This window comes from Tenebrio molitor, chromosome 8, assembly GCF_963966145.1.
Source record: "Tenebrio molitor chromosome 8, icTenMoli1.1, whole genome shotgun sequence".
NCBI classification, from domain to species: domain Eukaryota; kingdom Metazoa; phylum Arthropoda; class Insecta; order Coleoptera; family Tenebrionidae; genus Tenebrio; species Tenebrio molitor.
In genome coordinates this window covers 17,268,730-17,294,275 of record NC_091053.1, presented here as the reverse complement: position 1 = coordinate 17,294,275, position 25,546 = coordinate 17,268,730, and the positions used below count along the sequence as shown (strand labels likewise).

Sequence of the window (25,546 nt, the reverse complement as noted above, 5' to 3'; positions counted from 1 at the left end):
GCACAAGAAGAGCTTTAGCTGTTTTAATCCTGTCTATCACAGTCACAACCTCATGAAGGTTGAAGTTTACTTTAATTTTTGGACGAAGAATGTACGAAAGAATTATATATTTCAAACGATAATTGAAGTTATTTTGGGTCTACCAATGTCGTACACGTGATTTTCTCCTGAGCAACTTGCAAAACAGAGAAAACGTTGCGTAAGATGTTTATGTGTAAATCGGCACCTTTTAAAATCTGATGTTTAAAAACAATTTTTTTATAAACGTGATTGTTTTTCTCCTGCCAACCCAGTTCAGAAGGTGCCACAGTCACATGTTTGCCAATTAATTACGTAGTCTAGGGTTATCGATTGACATAAAACCGAAACATAATCGCTTTGCAAATGTCTATTACAAAAAAATGTCTTTCTTTCTTGATAAGATAATATTATAAACCATTCTGTTCGTAAATTACGAGTTCTTGTTCATCAAGGACATTTCTCATTTTTTTGTCAACCGTCAGTACTGTGAATCTATGCGCCTTAAAATCTTCGCGAATGTTTCAGAACGTGCTAGAACCTCATCGCACCACTCGAATCTCCGGTTTCCGCCGAAAAACCCCCACGGGAGAGGGGCGAAATTGATAAACATAGGGAACCAGCGACGAATGGCCCATTCATGGTTCGGAGTTCACGACCTTTAGTTTAGAAGCTTCTACGGGTGTCCCAAATAATAACGTAACAGTGCCTACTCTTTTATGTTGTTCAATAATTTTGTTGGTGCCAAAATTTTAGAACCAGGAATTTTCTTCTTCTCTGGTTGGAGTTATCCACGAGCTTCGATGTTCTCATGTTGAAGAAGTCTTTCTTCATGGCTTCCTGCCAACTTGTATTTCTTCGTCGACGTGGTCCAAGGTCCCTGTGGAGGTCTTCGTTACGGATGTCCCAGGGCGCGTTCACAACACACTTTGTCTTGAAAGTATTGAATTATTTTGATATTGCTTTTTTAATACACCCCCATAGTATACCGTACGTCCATACTGGTGTTCTGATTTGCTTATAAAAGGGAAGCTTATCATGTATTGACACAGCTGAGTTTCTTCGCAGAAGCCAGTATATTTTTGTGAAAACTTCTTTAGGCGCACCACGTGCATTTTATTCCCGGGAAGTGAATTAGTTTCAAGCGTGACGCTAAAATCGTTCGCATCACGCTAAAATCGTTCGCAGCGAGGTAAAATCTCTGGAGTCGAGTTTAGCGGAGCGAGCGAGGAACAGTCAACTGTGCGTCGCTTGCCAGTTAAAATAATTAAAAAAATAAATATTTCTCATTCAAAATTGTAGCTAGATTAGCAACCGGAAATAAACAGTGAAGCTCTATTAATTACCAAATGTTTCATCAATTCTGAATTTACTTGTTATTACTATGGCTGCATTTTAATTAATACTCGTTGAACAAAGCACAACGTGGGAAATACGAGAGATAAAGGAATTTGGTGTCGATGACCTCCGACCTCTGACGCTAAAATATAATTTTCGGAATCAGTCGAAAAAATCTGGCTGATAAAATATTTTCTTTTATGAAACTTTTATATTTATAAAACAACAAATACAATATTTCTCAAGCATAATATTTTTATCAAAAAAGCCCAGACGTAGCGAAAAATTACGCACCACGGGATACGTGGGGGGTTAGAGTAAAGTGGATTTTTTTATCGACCTTGCCAATAAAAATCGTCTTATTAACAGCAGGAAACAAAATTGAGAGGAATATTGTGCAGAGATTTGTTAATTGGGTGAAAACGAGAAACCTTGATACAGAGACATTTCGTGGGATGTTAAAGAAGTGTGTTGATCACATCGATAAATGCAAACTGTTTCTTCCATATAAAAAATTATATGAAGAAATTGTGATTAATGTAATCTTCCAACTTTTAGTGGGAGCTAGTGCAATCTGTGAAAAATGCCGGAACGTATGTGAAACTCCCCCAAATCCGTACCTGTGTCGCGAACTGAAGTGAGCCATCCGCGACAGATTTAGAAGCGCCTAGTCCATCTTGCACGTTCGAAGACAAAAAGAGAGGGAAAACGATGAATAAGAATGAGGTGATAGTGGAAGAGTGCAGGTTAACTTCTGTAGTACCATGAGATCGAAAAAAAAAATAGAATTGGCTGACCAAAAATTTTAGTTGGCAATTCGTTAAAATTTCAATTATCAGAGGCCAGTCGTAAAAGTTAGGTTAGTAATTTCGAAAACGTTGAAATCTTGATTTTCATAAAGGTGTGAATTATGTGTGACCTCTCGGTTGTGAAAGAATCATGAGGAGCTCCAATCGTATTTACGAACTAGAGTAAATGTTCGAAATGTCTGCTTTCAGCTTCCAAACATAATGCTACTCTTGGCTTCATGTTTGCAATTTTTTTTTTAATTTTCGATCGCACGATATATATCTCGTTTTAATTTAGCTCGAATTATAAAAAATTATCAATAAATTGTAAATTATAATATATTTCTGTTGGCTATTATGAACCTCGTGTTTCATGTTTCATATTTTCCATGAATTTTATTAAAAAATCTCTAACGTCAGTACTTTTTGTGCCAGTTTCTACTTGTTTTACGTAGGTATGCTGAAAATTAGCACTCAGAACTAACGTTATTATTTTCTGTGAAACGTTTAGGACTTTTAGGGCACATGCGCTTCAAAGTCGTTAAAATTGTGGCGCAAGTTCTCCTTATTTTATTAGTATCCGGATTGCTTCTGAAGCTCTAACAGTGTTTGTGACGTCTTCTACCTGTTGATCGTAAAAAATTTCTCAAGGTAAATTATTACAATTGTATCGATGTTGTACGAATCCACCAATGATGTTTGTTGGACTAAATTAATGAAATAAATTTAAAAAAAATGCACGTGTTTCTTCTGGCGCAAATCAGTGCTAAAAATGCAAATAATAAATTAATTGATGCAAAGTAAATTAAAATGCCATTTAGATTTTTTTAAATATCATTAGTGTCAGCTTTTTATTACAAATGTACGAATTCCGAATTTTAGACGGTTCGCGGATTTGTAAAAAAGTTATTCAAAGAAAATGTAATAGAAGCGTGTTAGAATTTGGTAAAACTAAGAAACTTTCGTTGAACTGCAAATTGCTCTAACTTTGTACATTACATAAATCAAATTGTCAATTTTAAAGCACTTTAAAAGTTACAGAACTGTTACATAATTCATAAGAAATAACCGATAATTTATATCAAAATATTTAATGGATGTGTAAAACTTTGTAAAGAATCAAATCATTTCTAGGGTAACAAATCTGTTTAATACTAGATTGTCATAACTATCATAACGGGTAGAAGTGAGTCTTTTTGTGCTAAGCCCAGCGATTCGCAACTGGGCGAAGCACAAAAAGACCTTCTACTCTGAAAGATATATTATTTTATCTTCAAGCGGATCACAAAAAAAAAATCGGACATGAACTCATTAGTTTTTTGACAAATTCTTCAAATGGCCTTACATTTGACACGGTCGAGCCCCCTGTGGACACTTCTACTCCTAGGATTTGAAGTATTTCAACTCCGCCTAGAAAAAAAAATGCCACTTTAACTGTTTCTATGGAAAGGCGCGATTTTCGGCCGCTTGAAGATAAAAATAATGAAGCATTTTCGTTTTACATAATTATAAATAAGAAATTATTAAATAAATTCAAAAATTAGTCGGGTACTCAAGATAATATATTTATCTTTACTTTGAGCATCCCTTTTATTAACATCAAAACGTTATTAAAACACTGGGCTATTGACATTCTTAATGGCATCAGAAATTATTCATAACTAATTTACGTTCTGTAAATTAAATTCAGCAATTTGCAGATTAGCGACCTCATCTTTTGTTTTATCGAAACGTTCGTCTTATCTTGATCGTACGCATATGTATGCTTGTTATGCACGGTCGTTGTATTGGTTGCCTACTTCTCTAAAAATCTATTATTAATTATTAATAATTAACGCTTCATTTTCAATGTTAAAACCAATTTTACCACTTATTTTGGGATAATTGTTGCTTAGAATTACAGTAAACTTCTGTAAACTTTGCCGAAATCGGAACGTTGTTTTCTAGGTTAACAAGAACACATCGTTGACGTTTCTTTGACATTTCTGCGAAAAATCTGCTAAGCAATGGCGTCGCATTTGGCAATAAAGCTGATAAATTACCCATTCTTACGCATGTAAAATGTAGCTCTTGCTTATTTTATAAATTTTCTCCATTATCCATAATAATAAAATGCACAATTATAATTCCAACGTCTAAAATGCATGACGTATGATTTATTATAAAGTAGCTTTTGAGACCACAAAATGTGTACGCCTATGCATTACTTGCATAGAATTCCGCTACGACATGACAGATAATTTGCAACGCCTGCTCTGATTTGTTTTCTTTTTGATCACTACATATTAGAGTACGGTAGGTGTATTGTACAGCGTGACAACTAGGTTTCAGGCACGAGACAAAACCGAGTGCCTGATTACTTAGACCGCTGTAAAATACCTACCGTACGACATTTGTATTAGACTTTTCGGCTAACCAAATGTTTTATTTTGCACTTTTGCAGATTTTTATGAAATAACAAATGTCAAGCTTTTTTGACATACAGAACTGCCAACCTGATTGGTTGTATTTTCCCTATTATGATTATGTATTTATTAATTAATGAAAATTAAAAAAAATATTTTTTCTGCTACCAGGTTTGTAACTGGGCCATTTTACTTCTATTTGAGATCCGTAAAAACCACTTACGGAGCATAGGCAAGGCCATAAAAATTGCACTTTACGAAGGAATATCAGAACTATCAGAATATTTAATTAAACTGCACAAACAATTTAAATTAACTGATTTTATTTTGAGAGCAGGTGGCGGAAAATGCACCTCGGGATGTAGCGCATTTTTTAATCTCAAATGCTTTACTCTGTTTCGAATCCTGCTAAATTATACATTGATTCTGTTCAAATAACAATGTATGCCTGATGTTTACTTTTGTATCCATTGACTTATGACGAAGTAATCTCATCAAATCAAATCGATTTTTTTTTTTTTTTAATTTGAAACATGATTTATTCGACGAACAAGCAGTCCTGTACTCACACCACTCTTTTTTGCAAAAGGAATAACTCCATATCTTTTAGAAAAAAACAGTTCTTTTTAGGACTAGTCAATTAGAGTTTTCTTGGTTTCCTTTGTGCGACTCGACGATTTCTACTTTACAGCAGAAATCTTTTACGATGGAATCTTATTTTCGTAATGGGACAAAAATTGGTGTAGCATGAAAGTAGCTACTCATTACAGAGATGTTTACGAGAATATCAGCAAGAATTTTCAAAACACCCAATTGACTACAATTTATTTCAAGTAACTGTAGATCCATGTCACGGTGTTTTTTGAAACGGGATATGTAGGAGGAAAAAGTGGAAGTGGACCATTAATACGGACTCCAGAAACTGTTCAAATAGTTAGGGATGTAATAGAAAATGACGACTTGAATTCGTTGCTTGTCACAACAAATTGGGCTATTTTAGGAACATGTCACGCAATATTTTACAAGGATTTGCGTCTTTGCGTAACTACACCGAACTACTCCAGTTTATCTATCATAAACCACAACGTTTAGAGCTTTGCGAAAGTTTCTTTGTCATAGAGGTTTTGCATTTAATTTGGTAGTAAAGCTGTCTGTTGAATTAGGTTAGGTCTTGAGTTTGAGGTTATAAATAGCGTCAATGTCTAGTACATTGTTGTCAGTTATACTAGTTTGCAACAGAAGAATACTCAGACATCACGTGAATTTCAGCAACATGTTATGTTAATTTTGATACTTCTACATGTCCGGCAGTTTAGTCATGGAAATTAAACAGTGTGTCCAACTTTAAAAAATAAATCCTGGCCTCCCATTATACCAAAACAACGTGAACGGTGTTTGCGTCATGATGACAAAGTTCTAGATTGATTTTTTTTTAAACAGGATGTGTTAATCCTTGAGATATGAGAATCTGGACCACTGAAAAGCTGCAAAACTTTCCTGAAGCTTCTTTACATCTAGATAAGGTGTGTGTGGGCAGCAATTAGTGCAACGAGAATAACTCGTTGTCATCATGTCATCATCTATTACCTCAGTTGTGTCTTCTGCAGTGCTGAGGTAAAATAACAATCTGTTGCATAATAGATTTTATAATTACAAATTTAATCGATCAACTTGAGGTGCGCCATAAATGACATATCAGTGACACATCGATTAATCCTCGTTTAGTGCAGCCAGTTTGTGGTAGATGGAGCGTTGATTTCGTACCTAAATAGGCAAACAACACGACACCGACAAGAATACGATGTAGACGATGGCTGTCATATACAGTGCGCAAATTCTTCTTCAAAACAGAGTTAAAATTAAATACAGGGTGTTAGTAAATGGTTGGGAATAAATTTCGGGGTGAATTTCTTATGAAAAATGTGGCTTAAAACCAAAAAAAAAGAAAAAAGAAAAATTAATGTATTCTGGCATATCCGTATTTTTTTGAAATACTGCGAAATAATAATGGTTTAAAGAATAAATTTAAACGTGGAAGGTTGAATTTAAAAAAAAAATTCAAAACTAATGCGATTTTAGGTAGACAAATGAACTAATTAGAGAAATTCTCCAACAGTAGACTACATTTTTTTTTTTTTGAGAAAACTACCCATTTTAACGAAAAACTTTATTTAGGTTTTAAGCCACATTTTTCGTAAGGAATTCACCCTGAAATTTATTCCTAACCATTTACTAACACCCTGTATAATTTAAACCCTACAATTCATACACGCTCATCCATTGATTACAAAGTACGAAAAAAAAATTTGATTAAAATACTCGAATGAAAAACAGTAAAAACTGTTAGTATTAGAACAGCCAGTGATGGTTGTTTCTTAAAAAAAAAAACAGTAACATTTTTCTCCACGACTATTCGATTTCTCGTATTTTCATTCTGCAACGGCAGATCGCCAATCGGATGGGTTTGTAAAGAATAGGTAAGTCCGCTGAACGAGGCACAATTTTAATTTTCAAATATTAAAAATCAAATTAAATTCAGTTTTCAAAGATTGTTTTTTCTTGGTATAGTCGTGGAGAAAGTATAGTCTTCAACTAGCGTATAATGGCTATTATTCACTGGGATGATTCCACTACTCGCCTACGGCTCGTGTTGGAATTTTCATCCTCTTGAATAAAAGCTATCAAAATCAAAATCAAAAAAGATCAAAATGTAAAAATATTAATTTTAAAGAGTTCTATTGGTGATTAAATTTATTACGTGGACTTCCATTAGACCTGGTATAATACATCTCATGACACATGATTTTGTGAATCAAAATATGGAATCATCGTTGAAGTTCTTTTCAGACCAGTTGCTTGCGCAATTGTAGACGTTTTTCAAAAGAAGCAATCAAAAGAAAAAAACAATTCTGGAAAAAATATATTTAGTACGAAATCACAGGTAGACTATGAGAAATATAAAAAGGAAGGTGAAAAGATTAGTAAAGGAAGAAAAACAAAAATTTTGAGTAAATCGAATAAATGTTTTTTTGAAGCTATTAACAATACCAGAAAGAACAAAGTTCAGGCAAGAGAGAATAAGGAACTCCACCTTTAGAGAAAACTTGAAAATAAAACTAACTCTGCAAACATACAAAAAAGACAAATGAAGTGCTTCGGATACATAAACAGGATGGGAGATGAGAAAATTTTAAGACGGATTTTTGAGGAAAAGACCTTCAATCAAAGAAAGAAAGGACGAGCCACAAGGATTTGGACCGAAGAAATTAAAGCGGCAGTAGGGTAGCTGGGAAGGAGTGAAATAAAAAAGCAAGACACAAAAGAAAGGAAAGAGACGTGGGGAAAAAACTGACACCAACTCCCACATGCTTTACACCGGGAAAGATAGAAAGGCATCAGGATTAGGTAAATGAGTAAGTTAGTAATCTTGGATTTTCCAGGATTTCCATACATGTTATCAACCAACAGTATTTTATATTATTGGTTCTACAATGAAGAGTCCATTTTCCGGATTCTGACTGTGGTAGGTGTTTTGACACAATATAATCGAAAACGAAATGTTTTTGAGATTAATTGGAAAAGAAACCTCCCAAACTAGCAAGAAAAAATTCTAACACTGCGGTTCCCTGAAGCCACATTAGACACGTGGCTTATACTGTAATCAAGAACTGTCTTTTCATACCAAAATTTAATTTTTTATTAAGAACAACTCCATTTTGGAAATTTTCTAATTCAAGTCTTCTTTAGAAAGAATACTTAATTTACGTTTAACAGATTTACAATAATGTCAGTCCACTTTACCGATTAGATTTGGTTGACTGGGAATTCGTCGCATTTCCGATATTTGCCTCCCTGCTTTCCCACCTTCAATTCATGGTGTTAAAAAGCTTGTTACACTATTACTAAATTCAAAGGATAATGAGCTTATTATTCACCATTATGATGAAGCTTTAGCAGCCTGGAATGTAGAAAATGAGAACGAAAGAGCAACAATCCCACAATTTCAGAAGATTTGGGATAATTTCAATATCAAAGGAATAATTGCCAATGACTTAATCTTTAACTCACCTAGAGACTTGGCTCGTTTTAAGGCTTTGCATGCAGAGAATCAAGATCTTGGTTACATGCAATACCTTCTTCTAATATTGGTACTCTCTCTTAGATAACACTTCCTTCCAAATTTGTATTGGTTTAAGATTAAGTTGTAATCTTTGTACACCTCATATTTACAAATGCAAAGCGAAAGTTGACGAAATTGGCATCCACGGTCTAAGTTGTTCAAAAAGCAGTGGTAGATTTTCCAGACACACTGAAATTAATTCTATTATCAACCGGTTTTTGACTTCTATTTATGTTAATTTAACTTTAGAACCAAACGGACTGTCTCGGGATGATGGAAAACTCCCAGATGGGATAATTTTAGTACCATGGATTAAAGATCAACCTTTAGTTTGGGACGTTACTGTTGTAGATACACTTGCAGATAGTTACGTTTTGAAAACATCAGAAATTTCAGGATGTGCCGCTGAAATGGTTTGAGGTTTGCAGACGCAAACATAGCAAATATAAATCAATTATTTCGTCAAATTACGTATTTAAAGGTTTAGCCTTTGAAACCTTAGGCCTTTGGTGCAAAGAAGCCATCGATTTCATTAATGTCATCGAAGACCGACTTATTGCGGAATCAGGTAATTCAAAATCAAAGAAATTGCTTTTCGGGAAGATTTCCCTTGCCATTCAACGTGGAAACGCTGCAAGCATTCGAGGCACTTTTCCAGATTCCGCATTATTATCGGAAATGTTTGAATTGTAAAACAAAAATATTATGTACTTCATGCATTATCTAATAGATTTGTTCAGTTTTTTTAATAACTGTTGCTAGCGACCGAGCATCATGTTCACAAGGGTTACGAAAGCATCAGCTGTTTTGTTTTTGACGATGTATCGGTGACAAATAATCGAAACATAGGCCTCTCGTTTGCTGTAACAGCAATAAAATCAAATTTGTTAATTTCTAAAAAAAATTTCACTGCGTTAATTCACTATAATGTTTGAAGTTCATTTAAAAGCAGTTGCCTTTTCAAGATGATGCTTTAGAACATTTTCTGAAGTAAAATTTATAAGTCTTCGAAATAATCCTTGATTTAACGACAAATCAAATTCACGACGTCCTCAAGAAACTAATTTCAAATTATCTTCTAAGATCTCCGATTTGAAGTATTTCCTCCAGTGTGTGAAAAGAAAGTTTTTTGTTAATACATGTTGCGCAGGATTTCAATTAATTAAATGTCACGCCAGCGATGTATAGACCAAGAAAACCTAATTTATTCCTACGGATTCTTATGATTAGTCTTCGTCTTAACTAGAGCGCTCTGAAAATATGCATCAAAACAGTGTTAAATTTGCCGTGTCCTCGCTGCTCAAAACCTGATGAATCACTCACTGCATTTGAATGCACCCAAACCCCCACATGAAACAGTTGCAACTTTCGATGCGTATCTACAACTAGAAGAATATTAAAACTGATATATAAATGTGTGCAACGCTCAAATGCTGATCGAATTTTTTTTTTTTTGTATTGTTACTAAAGTAACGTTAACAACAAACCAGCTTATACTAGATTTATTATAATCACTGAATCATTTTATCTTATTAAATGTCGATGGGAGAATGAAAAGTTTAATACATTACACGCTGCGAAAGCTCTTTCTTGTGCTTGGCGTTTGTAAATAACCTCGGCTCCGCTTACGCTTCGCCTCGGGCATTTAAAAACACCTCGCACATAAAAGTAAACTTTCGCAGCTTGTAATGTAAATAACTATTTTGTGCAACCGTACGCGAAGCGAGCACTTCGCGTACCTCCTAAAACAACGATGGTCGTTAAAGTAAACGTCATTTTAATATTTGATACAAACCAGAGTTTTCATGTAAGAGTGGCGTTTCAATTTTTCAGGTATGAAATAAGAAACCACAGAATTTATAATACGTACTTTTTAATTCTAGAAGAGTACCCACACGAAACTGAAACATCACTTTCACTACAATTCTTTTCCGACATTTTTACCATTATTTACAAAATGAATTGTTTTATGTCATAATGACATGTAAGCCGAATTTATATGTATGTATTGATAGTGAGGTAAATTTTACTTATTCATTTTATAATAATTACAACATTTTCGGTTGCACAAAAAATTTTGTGTACATCGCGAAATCCGTGAAATCCTTTGACATACTTGCTATTGTTTTGCCTCGGCCGCAAGCGACCTCGGCGACAATTTTTCTCTCGACCAGGAAATAACTATTAAGCAATCTTAAATAATATTGAAAGCGTTTTTTGGGTAATGACGATATTCATTATCTAGAATATGACATTTCTAGTAGGTATTGCATCTGCGAAAATTAGAATTTTCAAGCATTTTATCAGGATTAAATTTTGCATCTACATCTAAAATAAATATACATATTACACAAGCTAATGGGAGGATGTTTAAAAAGTTAAATGTAATTCTTGACACGAGTTAAGCTTTGATTTTCGTATCAAAACTCGCACACCACTTTTTGCTTGGAGTTGAAAAATTCAAATTATCCCATCTGACAGTCCTTAATAACGTAAGCTTCCAAAATAAATTGGTTTTATGTAGGATCGTGTAAACAGTTGGTACTTTTTGAATTGTTTGTTGGCGATAAACTCTAGGGACGCCTACGAAAAAAATTGCATAGTGTAACGACCGGAAGGAAAAAGGAGTGTAAAGCAATGACTGAAAATGCCTTGCTGGAATATTTTCAAAATGTTAAGAAAAATTTCACGGCTTCATCAATGTGGACAAAATATTCGATGTTGAAAATAGCTTTGAAAGTGCATACAGATTGCTTAATTATTATCTATCGATTAAGCTAAATTGTCTTATTTGAAACATATCCTTTTTGAGAAGAAAATTATTTTGAAATGAGGTTTCTGGAAATTCGTTTTGAATAAAGCACAGCGTGCAAAATGTAAGAGACAAATATTTTTCACTGATAACCTCTGACCTCTGACACAAATATAGAAAAAGTCTGGCTGCTGAAAGATTTTCTTTTACGGAAGCGTTACAATATTTACAAAACAACAAATTCAGTAGCTGGAAGTTATCAAGCATTATGTTGTTATTTCCGAAAGGTTATTCTTCAAAGGAGAGGTAAATAATCTTTCACAATATGAAATTACGTTACAAATATTTAAAAAAAAATCAAGTTAAACGTAAAATTAATTTGAAGAATGTTAATTAAATTGAGTGTAAACATTGTGAAAATGAAATACCTGTACATATTTAACGAATGAACACCTCTTTAGGGGTGAATAAACAAGTTGTGGGAGGTGAACGGATCGATTCATTTCGAATTTGAATTCTATTACAAACATAGTTAAACAAATTGTTTCACACAATAGAATTTCTTATTACAGACGCCCCTATTGCAAAAACCTCCTTGTGCTGACGGATTTTCTTATTCCCAGATGTGTTAGGTATATTAAAATAGAAATTCTAATGCGAACAATCCGTAATCCAAGCACGGACACTAAAATATATATTCACTCTAGAACATCTTTAATACGGAATCCGGGAGAGTGTAAAAATGCTTTCTCCGGGATCAGAAAGGAAGTGCCAAGACATAATAAGGTTAAAATAAAATATCTCTTGTTGAACATCTGTTCGCATTTACAGTATGATTTTAAGGGTGAGAATGTGAATAAGATGTTTTTTGATTGATAATTGTTAATTAAGACCACTGAGATGGTAAAATTAGAAATAGAAGACAATTATTCAAAGTGAAATGTTTCTATTTTCTAAAAAAGTAACAAATGCGCTGTTAGGAAAATGGTGGAAATTTTTAAAATCTGCCAGACACAATCATACGGCTGCTATTTTTGGAGAAAAAGTTGTAAAGATTCAAGGTTAGATTAAAAATATCACACATTTTTTTGTGAAGCAATTTAAAACGAATCAGTCAGCGTCGACAACGAAACTGCAAAAAATTGGATTAAAAACCCACAGACATCATCATCATCATACTCTCATGCACCGCAGGATACATGAAAATTGTCCTTACCGATAAAAATCGAGGAAAGAAAACTGGCAGTAATGTGGGGTGAAAAAGAAAAGTCTTGCTACACAAATAAACAGTTGTTGATCACATCGACAACAGAGGACTCGAGAAGATTAGGAAGAAAATAAAGTTCAAGGATGAATTGAAATTGTTGTTGAAGCTTTTGAAAAAGTTTGCATTGTCCGAAGAAGATGGATGCTTTGAAAATTGAAATTTATTTCGATAAATTATTATTCAGGGTGAACAACCTTTGAATACCACACTACCCACACATTATAACAACAATTGGTTATACATACAGGGTGATTTTGAAAGTTGTGCAGATATTTTAATCACGAGCTACTGGCTTCATGTAGAACTCGGAAAAAATATTTAAAAAATTCTATGTCAAAAAATAAAACAACATTTATTTTTTGAGCTACAATTTTTTTAATTGCTTTTAGTTTTCTACGTTATTCCACAACCTCGTAGGTAAAATTTCGGCACATTATAAAAATACACCCTTGTATATCATGTTTTATAAAATGTACGCCAATGCGAAGTAACCTATAGGAAATATGCTTTAAAACAAGGAAACTGCATTGGTGTACGTTATATAAAATATTATATACAGGGTGTATTTTTAAAATGGGCCGAAATTTTACCTACGAGGTTGTTTGACAACGTAGAAGAATAAAAGCAATTAAAAAAAATTCTAGCTCAAAAAATAAATGTTATTTTATTTTTTGACATAGATTTTTTTAAATATTTTTTCCGAGTTCCGAGCCAGTAGCTCGTGATTAAAATATCTGCACAACTTTCAAAATCACCCTGTATAAGTAATTGTAAATGTCGCCTTTATTTATATTATATTTCCAAAATGTATTTTTTTTCCGAATATTCTATTGCGTTCCCAGAACGTTTATTAATTTTCAGACACTGATTTTATTAGTATTTCGTATCAAAATTTGTACAAATCAATAAGAACTAAATGTCAACTAATTAAAAAATTCCACTAGTTCTTCTAAAGTGTTAACTCAGTGCAAACTTAAATCGTTCCTCCCTTTCTTTTTAATTAAATCAAGCAAGATAGAGATTACGCACAAAAACAGTATCCAGTATATACAGGGTGTGTCAGAATTCCACCGACAAACATTCAGGGCTGATTCTGTGATCACAAATAAGCATAAAACTTTGAATACATATGGGGTCAAAAACGGTTAGTTTGCGAGATAATCGACTAAAAAGTTTTACCAGCAACAAAAGCAGGAAAAGCAAAATTGTCAAAATTTCGCCCCCCCCCCCCCAGTTGACCCCATAAAATCCAAGGAACTCAGGTCGAAATTGTTTTTACGTTTTTTGTTGATTATCTCCCAAACTGAGCGCTTTTAACCCCATATGTATTAAGAGTTTTATGCTTATTTTTGATCGTAGAATCAGCTCTGAAAGTTTGTCGGTGAAATTCTGACACGCCCTGTACAATGTGATAAAAAAGAAAACAAATCAGAGTAGGCGTTGCAAATTATCGGTCACGTCGTAGCGGAATTCAATGGAAATGAGCGTTCAATGCATGGGCGTAGACAATTTGTGGTCTCAAACGCTACTTTATAATAAATCATACCTCATGAATTTTTATTATTATTGTCTGATAATGAAGAAAATGTATAACATAGGTAATTTACAAGTTTTATTGGCTAATAAGCCTGTAATGTTCGAACACAGGACCAGATCGAATAATAGGAGATGTTGTGTTGTGTAAATTATTAGTTAACAACAAAATTAGTTGCTCATTGTTTCCACAAAGTTTCGTCGAAGTCACAGTCACAAAACAATTTCAGTATCTACTACAATACATTATCATAGACATGTAGATAGATACGTATAATTTATTATGCATTAATTCGTAACAAAACTTTGTTCTCTGGAAAGTTTTGTTGCATGTTTTCATAAGCCCAGGCAAATACACTGTAAGTAACATTATTAAGTACAAAGTCATCAAAAAGAAAACAAATCAGAGCAGGCGTTGCAAATTATCGGGCATGTCGTAGCGGAATCCTGTGCAAATAAACATTCAATGCATGGGCGTCGACAATTTATGGTCTCATACGCTACTTATAATGAATTCTAGACATTTAGACGTTAGAATTATAATGGTGCATTTTATTATATTACGAAAGCATAATATACACTTAACAATATTTCAATATAAATTTTGCTGTGCAACTGTGGAACCAAATACGTACAATCGCGAGCAATAAATTTTGGCCGTCAAGGTCATTCTTTGACGCAATCGAAAATGCTCCATTGTAAAACAGTCGTAAATATCATAACCTATCATCATGTTGCATGACATTAATTGTCATTTTTTTCTCATTCTTTTGACACTTTGTTGACATGGGCATAATCAGGCAGGGAATTTTTTTAAATTTGTGACAATCTAACCAAATTTTGAAATGACACTAACGACCAAAATTTATTGCTCGCGACAGTACGTCACATATTTTGTATATTTTTTGTTACAATATTGTCTCTGTGAGGGACTCAGGACAGTTACTATCCTTGTATTCTTTCCTTACAACGTTCCCTAAATTGTAATGTGCCATGAAAATGTTGTGCTTATGTGTGTATGTGTACCTATACTATGAAAAAAAAAAACATTGATCTGATTAATTGGTTGCCTAAAAGCAAGAAGCTTTTAAACAAAACATAATTTGAAATAAAATCATTGTCACGAATAATAACTAAGATCCTGCCCGCGTTATTCTTTAGAAAGACTTTTCTGCTGCTTTAACTAATAGAGAACAGCGTAATTGATTACATGAAAAGTGACAAACAATTAAAACTGCAGAGAAACAAGTGAGACCTGCACGTCATCAGTGATTTGTACCACCCTGATCGACCTAAATTGAACCAGATAGTTTATAACAAACGTTTTCATTTGTGGGCTGTGTGTTCAGAATTTACACCACATCCGCTTCCAAATAGTTCAAATTTAGGTGGTCACATTGACGCTGTCACAAGAAATAATGTAACTGCGGTAACTCGTGAAACACACTGTATGCGTGTAAATATAAATCACAATAGATTATGTGGCTAAAAATATTTATACAAGAACTGTTCTTAAGAGATTTTTTTAACGGGAATCCTTTAAGAACACTTTTCATTAACGAGTTTGCTGAACGTTTTAAAAGTCTGTCCAGTATTATAATTAAAGCTGTTTACAAAAGACCAATCGATATTTTCAGGCCAACGATATTCATTAAAAAGTTCTTTAAACTTTACGATGATAAAGACATTATTGGTATTTATGTCATCATCACGAAAAGCATTCACGCATACCAATACGATTAGGGAATACTTAACAACAGAAAACATTTAAAATATTAATAAATATACCGTCTGAGCAACAGTTTCAAACAAAAAAGGACAAGAATGTATTGATAGTTTCCACAGACTTTTATTAACATATTTGGAAACTGTTTGTTATTTTTGGAAATAGCTTTTGAAGTCACAGTTCAGCTCTACCTAATTTTGGAAGTTTTTTCATTTCAAGGAAATTTACATTGTAGAGAGTGTTGAGAGATGTGTTGTTTACGTAAAGAGCAAAATTGCCGGCGGAGACAAACACTCTCCTTGTAATTACTTGGAGTCCTAAAATTCCATTAGTAGCTCTTCCAGGTAGCTCAAAACATTTCTTTCCACCTTCACGTAGTACTTCGGTTCATTCCGCTGTTCCCTTTCTTCATTTATTATACTGTAAATATATACTCTTATTTAGATATAACCAAAATAAACTGATGAAAAAGATGTTTTCTTGATTTCCTGTAAAATCTCTAATGCGAACACTTTCCTAACGCGCACAGAATGTTTCTTTCCTTTTCACTTTACGATAATAAGTAAATTAGATGTTTGTATCGTCGAGCGCCGAGGCCTACCTGGAATGTTCGAGACAGAGTAGGCATGAGGGTAAAAAACGACACGATGCTAGACGCTAAATTACGAACTTCAGTTTAATTTTCTGAGCTGTGAACGTAATGCTCATTTAGTGTTAATTCTTAATCAGTAATAAATTAGTTGTTTGTAAGCGAATTTTAAAAACGCAATAGAAAAACTACCCCTTCCACCCAAACCAGTGCCATCAATGTGTAAAACCTCTGGCAGATACCATGGTATATGCCTGAGCACCGAACGTATGGCGCGCTCTCACGCTGGCATTGGCGGTCTCCCAGTGAGGAGACTGGGGCTATTACAGGTGCTAGGTGTTTATCGTTTACATGTGCTAGTTTCTACTTGTTTTACTTATGCTCAAAATTAGCACTCGGAATATCCGTTCAAAGATTTGAATTCCTTTTGTTAACAAAATTTATTATATTTATCCAAGAGATGAACATGTTAAGTTATTTTTAGATGAAACGTTTAGCAATACTTTTAGGGCACATGCGCTTCAAAATCGTTAAATTTGTGGCGCAAGTTCTCTTTATTAGTGTCCGGATTGCTTTCGAAGCTGTAGCAGTGTTAGTGATGTCTGCTACCTGTTGAGCGTAAAACTTTTTCAAGGTAAATTATTACAAATTGATCGATGTTGTGGGCGTTAATGGATATTTGATAACCTAAATTAGTTAAAAAAAAAACAAATCTCATTACACTTTATCTTCGTTGGGACTTAGGTACATTAGTGCAAAAGTTACGAAGTGCGAATAATAAAGCAATTAACGTGAATTAAATGTCTGGACAAGAGTTGCTGTTTCGATCTTCTTAATTAGATTTCCATCTTTGAATTATAAGTTTACGAATTGCGGACCACACTCATAAATCTGCATAAAAAGAATAAAATATTTGCACACATTTTTTTTTTAATTATAAAGAATAAATTGTAAAATTAATTCAAGTGGTAACACATTGGGTTAATAACATTTTTAAAAGCATTACATTCTGTAAATTAAATTCAGCACATTGTAGCATAGTGAAGACAACAGTCAACAGTCAACAAAAGTTATGATCAAGAAAGTTAATTGCAAATTTCAAATCGATCAAATCAGTTATTTTCTGCCCATCCCAATTATGTAATTACGAGTTCATGCAAAATGTTGATACTTTTATTTACCTCCAGTTCCTAAATCAACACAAATCCGAATTTGTAATGTTGGAGGGTAAATATTTACTAAAGTGAGACGATGATGCAATTAAAACTTTTAATTGACATTTGTGTCATGAATACAGCTTTTCAGTGTCCGAATTATCTCCGAATAAAACTTGAGGCAACGTGGAAAAAGCTCGTTTTAAACAAAAACTACACGTTATGGAACACTTTTTTTCAATTACCAACTTGGTGAGTAGGCACAACAACTTAACAACCACCACGATGCATGGGCCTTGTCATGGGCAATGCCAAAAAAATGCAAAACGTTCCATTGGACGTAAGTAATACAAAACAATAGTACCTATACAGGATGTTTCTGAAATACGCGTGTTAATTTTAACCAGTGGAAGAACGCGCCAAATCATGGAACTTTTCTCTATAACATTTTTACGAAAGAGCAATACAAATTGATTTAAAATTTGGAATAAATTAACCATCAAAGTGTATACCCGCCTATGGGTAAGTGCGGAAATTTTCTGTTGTGATAGAAACAGAGCTTTGTTAAAAAGTTCCATTGTTATAAAAAAAATAAATAATCAAAATTTAGATTCTCATGGTTATAAAAAATAGAAACTAGTTAATCACACAAAACGACTCGTTTGGTAAAAATTGTGGGGCAAAAATTCTTGCAATACTTTTACGAATTTTACAAAATGTTATAGAGAAAAGTTTCATAAATTCGCGAGTTCTTTCACTGGTTAAAATTAACACACGTATTTCAGAAACACCCTGTATAATTACAGGATAAAGAAGGTTTTTATCCACGAAAATGAAGGTTGCTGCACGAGCCGAAGGCGAGTGCGTATGATAATTTGAGTGCATAAAAACTTGCGAGTATAATACTATAATGTTGGTTTTATCTGATGAACGTAGATAATAGTATATTATGTTATGAGGAGCAAAAATGAAGTTTTATGTGCTGCGGCTGGTAGATTGGCTGCCGAACGCAGTGAGGCAGACAAACCAGCCAAAGCACATAAAACTTAATTTTTGCTCCGAATAACATATACTATTTTTTCTTCAAACCTTCATAACAAATTATTTAAGACATGTTAAAAAACCAGGCAGGAATTTCAAATGATTTAGCTAGTTTACTTTACTGCCGCTCATCAGCGGAGATAATAACTTCACGGACGCCCTCAGCGGAGATAATAACTTTATCTGCCGCTCGTCAGCTCGTTAGATGCCATGACAATGAAGTGACACTTTAGCATTATCAATGCAGCAGGATAATGTCATAATTTACGGACGTTTGAAGAAAAACATCATTATTCAATGAACATTTTACGTAAATACTACTAAATATTATTTATTGACATTAAACGTGAAGGACTATCAGAACTGTCATTTAACCCAAATGCACAAATAATTTCGATTAACTTTTTTTATTTTGAGAGTAAGTAGCAGAAAGTGCACTTACACATAATGTGTTTTTCTCTACGACTATTAAAGAATGAATGTATTCTTGTTGGATATTCAATGAAAGAATGATATCAATTCCACGCCCCGTGTTAGAATATACTGAAATCCACAGCTGTCGGCAAATCGCATCCCTTGTATTTTCATTCTACAACGGCAGATCGCCAATCGGATGCGTTTTTAAACAATAAGTCGCCCATCGCGTGGCATCCGGTAAATGCTAAATTTTGAACATTTATTCTGTCACCATAAATTATGTAAATAAGTAATTGTATTGCAAATGGTAAATTTCTAGTTTTGTTGGCAAGCTGATAAAAACTACTATAAAGAAATTGTTAATATGCATTAATAAAAGTATCTCTTTTTGGTTTGCAGTTCGTACGGTCGCCTAAAAATTTAATGTACACCTCTACCGAAAAGTGCTTTCTCGCCTGTTTAAGCCTCGGCACCGCCTCGGCCAGAAAACTCAGATTCGGACACTTTTTGGCCTTGATATACAAATAACTATTTTATTTGGTTTCGTAATAAAGTGTGTAAATAGTAAATGAATCAACATGTTTTCACTTTTACTTGCGTTAATTTTTTGTGGGTTCATTCTTTTTATGAGACACGGCGGGATGATTTTTATAAAGCTTCAGAGCAATTTCTCCAAAAAGTTACTAAGCTTATTGTTGTGCTCGATGAGTTTTCCTAAATAACTATAAAATATTGTGGGAAAATTGTTTTTTGTATTCTTAAAATTTTTCAAAGTGAAACAGCTACGAAATGATTTTAAAAAATCCCTAATTCGAACTTTTCCTTTATTTCCGACGGAAAAAAATCGCTCTTTTCGGTGGTCTTCCATAAGCCGATGAACTAACTAAATTATATTATTTATCGATAGTTGTGTTATTTTCTGAATATCTCCTTCAACATAAAGAGTGCGTTTCTGAAGTTGTTTAAACAAAATATCACAATATAGCAAAACGGTGTGAAAATTTTGTAGCCAGTGTGTAAAACTTCATGGCATACGTAATTTCTTAAACCCACTGCTTGAATGATCAGTTTTATTGTCCAACATTTTTTCTATGCAGGTCGATAACTCATTCCGATATATAGTCTTCATGCATTTTGCATTAAAATTACGTCTGATTAGTGCCACTCTTGCTAACCGTCACTTTACCATGTCCTCAGTTCTTTTCGATGGGATGAAAAAAAAAAAGACGGAAAAGCGTGCAAATTTGTAAACAAAAATTTGAATTGCTTTTCTTTTGCATAATTTAACTGGTGGTAACAGCAATGAATAAAATTAGCTGTTTTGCCCTTGCTTGAACTCCTCTATATTTCCCACACATTACAGACTCACCATCCTAACTTTGACCTAAAAGTTTTTCTGTATTTTTGGAAATCTCTAACCAAGAACTTGAAAAATATCCTGGTAGAGTTGCACTACTGTGGTCCCAGGAAAATCCAAAAAATCTTTCATAGACTGAACCATATTTACAAATCGTGTCGTTTTATCTACTTGGACATAGTCTGCTGGATCGATTTCAGATTTAATTCTGTGATGGCAAACGGAATTTCGAGGATCATTGTGAACAATTTTGGAAGTCCATTTGAAAATTACATTTATTCGAAATGTTCTTCAAAGGTAACGTCTAGTTACGCTATAAGATTAATTAAACATGAAATGCTCTGAACTTAATGTTCTGTTGATGCCAGTTCAAAGGCGCCACAAAATTTAATGCATTCAGTTTGAGCAGTCCTACAAATTCCTAAACATGATTTAGATTCCTGGAGCTTCGGAACAATTTCAAATACTTGTCGTGAGCGTTTCACTTTTTACCAATTTGTACGTAGGTATGTCACCGACTTTCTAGTTATTTTATATCCTATTCTACCCTACGTCCCACCCTTTCGGATTCAAGAATAAGTGGTGCTCTATTTTACTCCAGACCTTGACCCACCCTATTAAGTGGGTGCAGTCCGGGTCGAATAACGTTATGGAGTATTTGCTATTTTTCTGTGTGATGTGTTTTGACGTTTTTCTTTCGACAACAAGTCAAATAAAATTATTTGTAAGCCTGACTACGCACACATTCGTATGAAAAATAAATTGCCGTGTTATTTGATCTCAACTCAGCCTTCACAGAACAAATAAAACTGAAAAAAGAGACAGTTTTAACGCTGTCGACATTTAATTGTTCGACAGTTTGGTGGAATCAAGTTGCTGGAAACAAATTTTCACCGACTAAACTATCTAATAGTAATTATTGTACACTATAGACATGTTTTGAAGAATTTGGGGAAAAAATGATAAACAAAAACATTCTTATTTTAAAGACGTCTATTAATGAGTAAATTTATCACGTGGACTTCCATAACACCCTGTATAAGTATACAGGGTGATTCATATAGTTTTATAAATATTTTAACCAGTGGCAGATTCTGGTCTCAAAAGGCTCTTGACAATAAAATTTTGAGTCATACATAAAAAATTGGCAAAAATTACCATAGCGGTTTTTTCACAATTAGTAAATGCCATTACACGCTAATTTATTCCACATTACGATCAACGTATTACAAATGTCATAAATGTCATAATAGAAGCAAACAATTGTTACTATAGCGAAAATATTGATATTATAAAGGTCGCTTTAGTTTTATTTTGACAACAATGCCCGACAGTTTGTTTCAACGTAAAATATTTCATTTATCTGCAGTTCTTAAAAGGTGAAAGTACACTCTTCAACATGCTTTATCTTCATTAATTTTAACGTTAGAACCTAGACATTTTTGTAAGAGTGTCTAGGGGTTGGAATCTACCACTGGTTAAAGTTTGTCTGATACTATATGAATCACCCTGTATATCATGTCTGTTAAAAAATTTCCCCTGTGAGATTCTTTCCCGACGTTTCTTTATAATCACTTTATAAAACTTGTTTAAATATGGTTTCAGACAAATTGAAATTTGAAATAATTATAGAATCGAATTTTACATATTATCGTTACATTGAAAGCACTCTTGAATCAAAGAAGTTAAGCAACGCTGGGTGGGGTCGATATTTGGGTGATGTAATGCCGAATGAATAGACTCCAATATGGATGTCATCTAAAAATGGACTATATAGAAGAAAAAAAAAGATGACCGTATTGTAAGGCGTGAAGAATAATTGCGACGGGTCTAGACTCGCACCTGTGTCGCCAACGAAGGTAATGTCACTGATGTCGTCCGATATAGAAACAGGAATGGATGACTCATTGTTCAGAGAAAATCAGAAGAGTACCTATATGATATAAGGGCCTCACAGACGTGACTCAAAAAGACAAATATGCAATTTGACTAACACAAAGAAAGAGATAAGAAAGGGCTTCTGAAAATATGTGACGCATCTTAAATAAATTATACTAAAGTTTTCAGAAATTTTGTTTTCCTTACCCTTGCTCGTTACAAATGTTTTATAGTTTTACGTCAAAATGGATATCACGCGTCAGCGTCATATCAATGAAATTTTATGCTGCATAAAGTGGACGAACGTTTTGTTTTAATTTTTTTTTTTGTATTGTTAAGTGTTTCGGCGTTACAAGCCTATTGCCAAAATCTAGAAAATATTATAAAAAATCGTTTGTAAAAATCTTTAGTAGTAAATAAACATTTTTTAAAATTATTGTCATTTTCTTTCACAACCATTCAATAATAAAATTCATATTTTTCAATAATGTTTCACTCACTAAATTGGGTATATACGTAAGTACAATTCTATGTTTTTATAAACAATAACAATTAAAACAAAAAAGCAAAATACCATCCTTAAGAGGACAAAAGTTCAACAATTTATAACAAGAAAAAAAAGTTTAGTGAACGGAAATTAACATACCTGTTATGTTTTGCAGTGTTAATAGTCGAAAATTATGGAAATTACTTCTAATCAGTATTAAAATAGTATATTATACGAAGCATTTTGTAGCACGACGAGCTTGCGAGGAGTGCCATAAAGGAGTAAGTGCTACAAAATGTCTTATAAACGAGATATCATACACTATTTTTTCTACTTTGCACTTTTTAAACCATTTTTAAGAAAATTAACAATTTTTTAAATTTGGGGAATTTTGTCATGGTTGGCAACAAATGTCATCGTTTGGAAGATTCAAATGGCGCCATTCAACAACACGAATAAAAGCACAATAGTTAGCAATGAAAGCAATTTTCACCCAAATGTCGTGGACAGCAATTTACCAAGGATTGGTCTAACAAGACACGTTTAATATTTGCAACAATTGTATATTCCACGAAAATAACAACTTAAATTAAAATTCCTTTTGTTTTGACATTTCATTTTCGTCATGCCAACCTTGAAAAAGTAAATTGCGCTAATTTATTTCGATACGCAAATTTCTATCATACGCAAAATGCGTATTGTAATACATAGCTATAGACCCAAAGTAGAAAATAGTAATTTATACTTAGTAGATATTTGGACACTGTATTTTTACACAGCTTTCACATCTTCTTTCAATCAATTGTCCCTAAACCGGTACGAATCTGTAAATCACAAGAAACTGAATATCTGAATATCTTTTTGTAAGAAATTTTCGCTTATAATCTCATAAGAGCATTAATTCTTAATAATTTCCGAATATGAATTAATGCTCGAATGCAGATTCGGTAAGAAAATCGTAACGACACAAATCCTAACAAGAATAATTTAATAAAATTTGACGTCTTTGACAGCAAAACATTTCCACTTATTAATCACAGTTAGATTGGTCTACCTAATACAAAAAATGTCCAAGACATTTTTTTTGTGGACTAATTTTTCTATTAGTCATTAATGAGTGTCGTACGATTTTCTGCCGTAATTTTCGACACTGAATGAACTGAAGCCCACAAAAAATTTCTTCTAGAGATTGGAAAACTAACATATTTAAATACTAATTTGAATTGAGAAAAGTGGAATATTTCATAACAAGGGCGGAAAGATAACCTCAAAATTTATAACTGATTAGTGATTAATGTTTTTGAAGGACTTTACTTAAACTAAGATGAAAAAGGTTGCGCTGTTACTTTTCAGGTATTCGGTCTGTTTTGCATTTTCTTTAATATCAAACGATTCATTTGTTTGTATCAGACATTTTAATAGAAATTCTGTAAATTTGCTCGAGCGAACTTAAACGCTTTCACAAACTTTCTTTTTTTATAAACTAAATTATTTCTTTACAGTAACGAAAGCAGAATAATCATGATTCCGCTTTTTAATTTAGAAATAATTAATAAATATATTAAAAATATACAAATTTAATTTATTTTCCAAACTCCAGTACACAGCATCTTTTTTATCTCAGCTAGCGTCTGGATAAAAAATCCCATGCGTAATACCAAAAAAAATTAATTACATTTCCTAACTTATTGCACAAATAGCTATTTGTAGCATTTTAGTAACATTAATTTCATCATCTAAAACATCTGTAATAAGCATGCAAGCTGATAGAAGGGTGTAATCAATTAATTATACCTATTGAATATCATCAATGGTTAAATTTTGCAACGAATGGTATTCGGATAATTATTTTATAAATAAAGCACAATTGTTAATTTTGCTCAAATTGTCATTACTTTCTTTGGTTCCTACTTCTTTTTATGGATTACTTCGTAAGCTCTTCATTAGCTTCTGGTAATGACCAGAATCAAATTCAAAATAAACATTTTGTTAACCAACCAACAATCTGTTTCTCTAAAGCAGATGCCGCAAAGCTCAACTAGAATGGTTAATACATTTCCCTTATCTTGTTTCTATCCCAATTTTTCTGCATATTCTTTAGTGCACTTTGATGAGGTATTTACACCAAGAGTTATATTTCACTATTTTTTAATTTTTCAGTTTGCATTGAGAGTTAGAACATAACCTTCATTCCTTATTGCATAAAGTGTCTCTAAAAGAACGTACATCAAGAGTCCTGTGGAATTAGAATGTATTTGATTTTTACCGCTCTGTAGTATATTTTTTAGTCGCCATGTCGCCTGGGCGGGATGACGATTCCGACTCGAGCTCCGAACAAAGTAATGAAAAGTGCAGAAAATGCAGGCGAAAAGTGTTACATGCATCAGTTAAGTGTGCAAAATGTAATGAGATATATCACGAAAGGTGTTTTCAAATATTAGTTGGCAAGGGTAAAAAGTTTTGTGTGATAACCGACAGCATGATGTTGTGCGAGGAACACTGCAGGCAGATAAGTTGCGTCGAGGAGACCTTTCAAAGAGTAGTGAAAGAACTCAAGCAGGAAAATTTGGCTCTGAAAAACGAAAATAGTAAGTTAATAACTGAAAATTGTAGTCTAAGCTCCGAAATCGAAGCCCTTGGAATGGAGATTAATAAGTTAAAAAATTGCGATAACAG

The 25,546-nt window shown here is 33.2% G+C and overlaps 1 protein-coding gene across 1 annotated transcript in view; it reads left to right on the top strand.

The window, feature by feature from the left end:
* Positions 1–2,648: 2,648 nt before the first annotated feature.
* Positions 2,649–25,546, top strand: part of LOC138136729 (G-protein coupled receptor dmsr-1-like) — a 79,472-nt gene continuing 56,574 nt past the window's right edge. The window contains exon 1 of the mRNA XM_069056009.1: positions 2,649–2,795. The gene's annotated coding sequence lies outside the window, so the exon portion shown is untranslated. The remainder of the gene's footprint in view (positions 2,796–25,546) is intronic.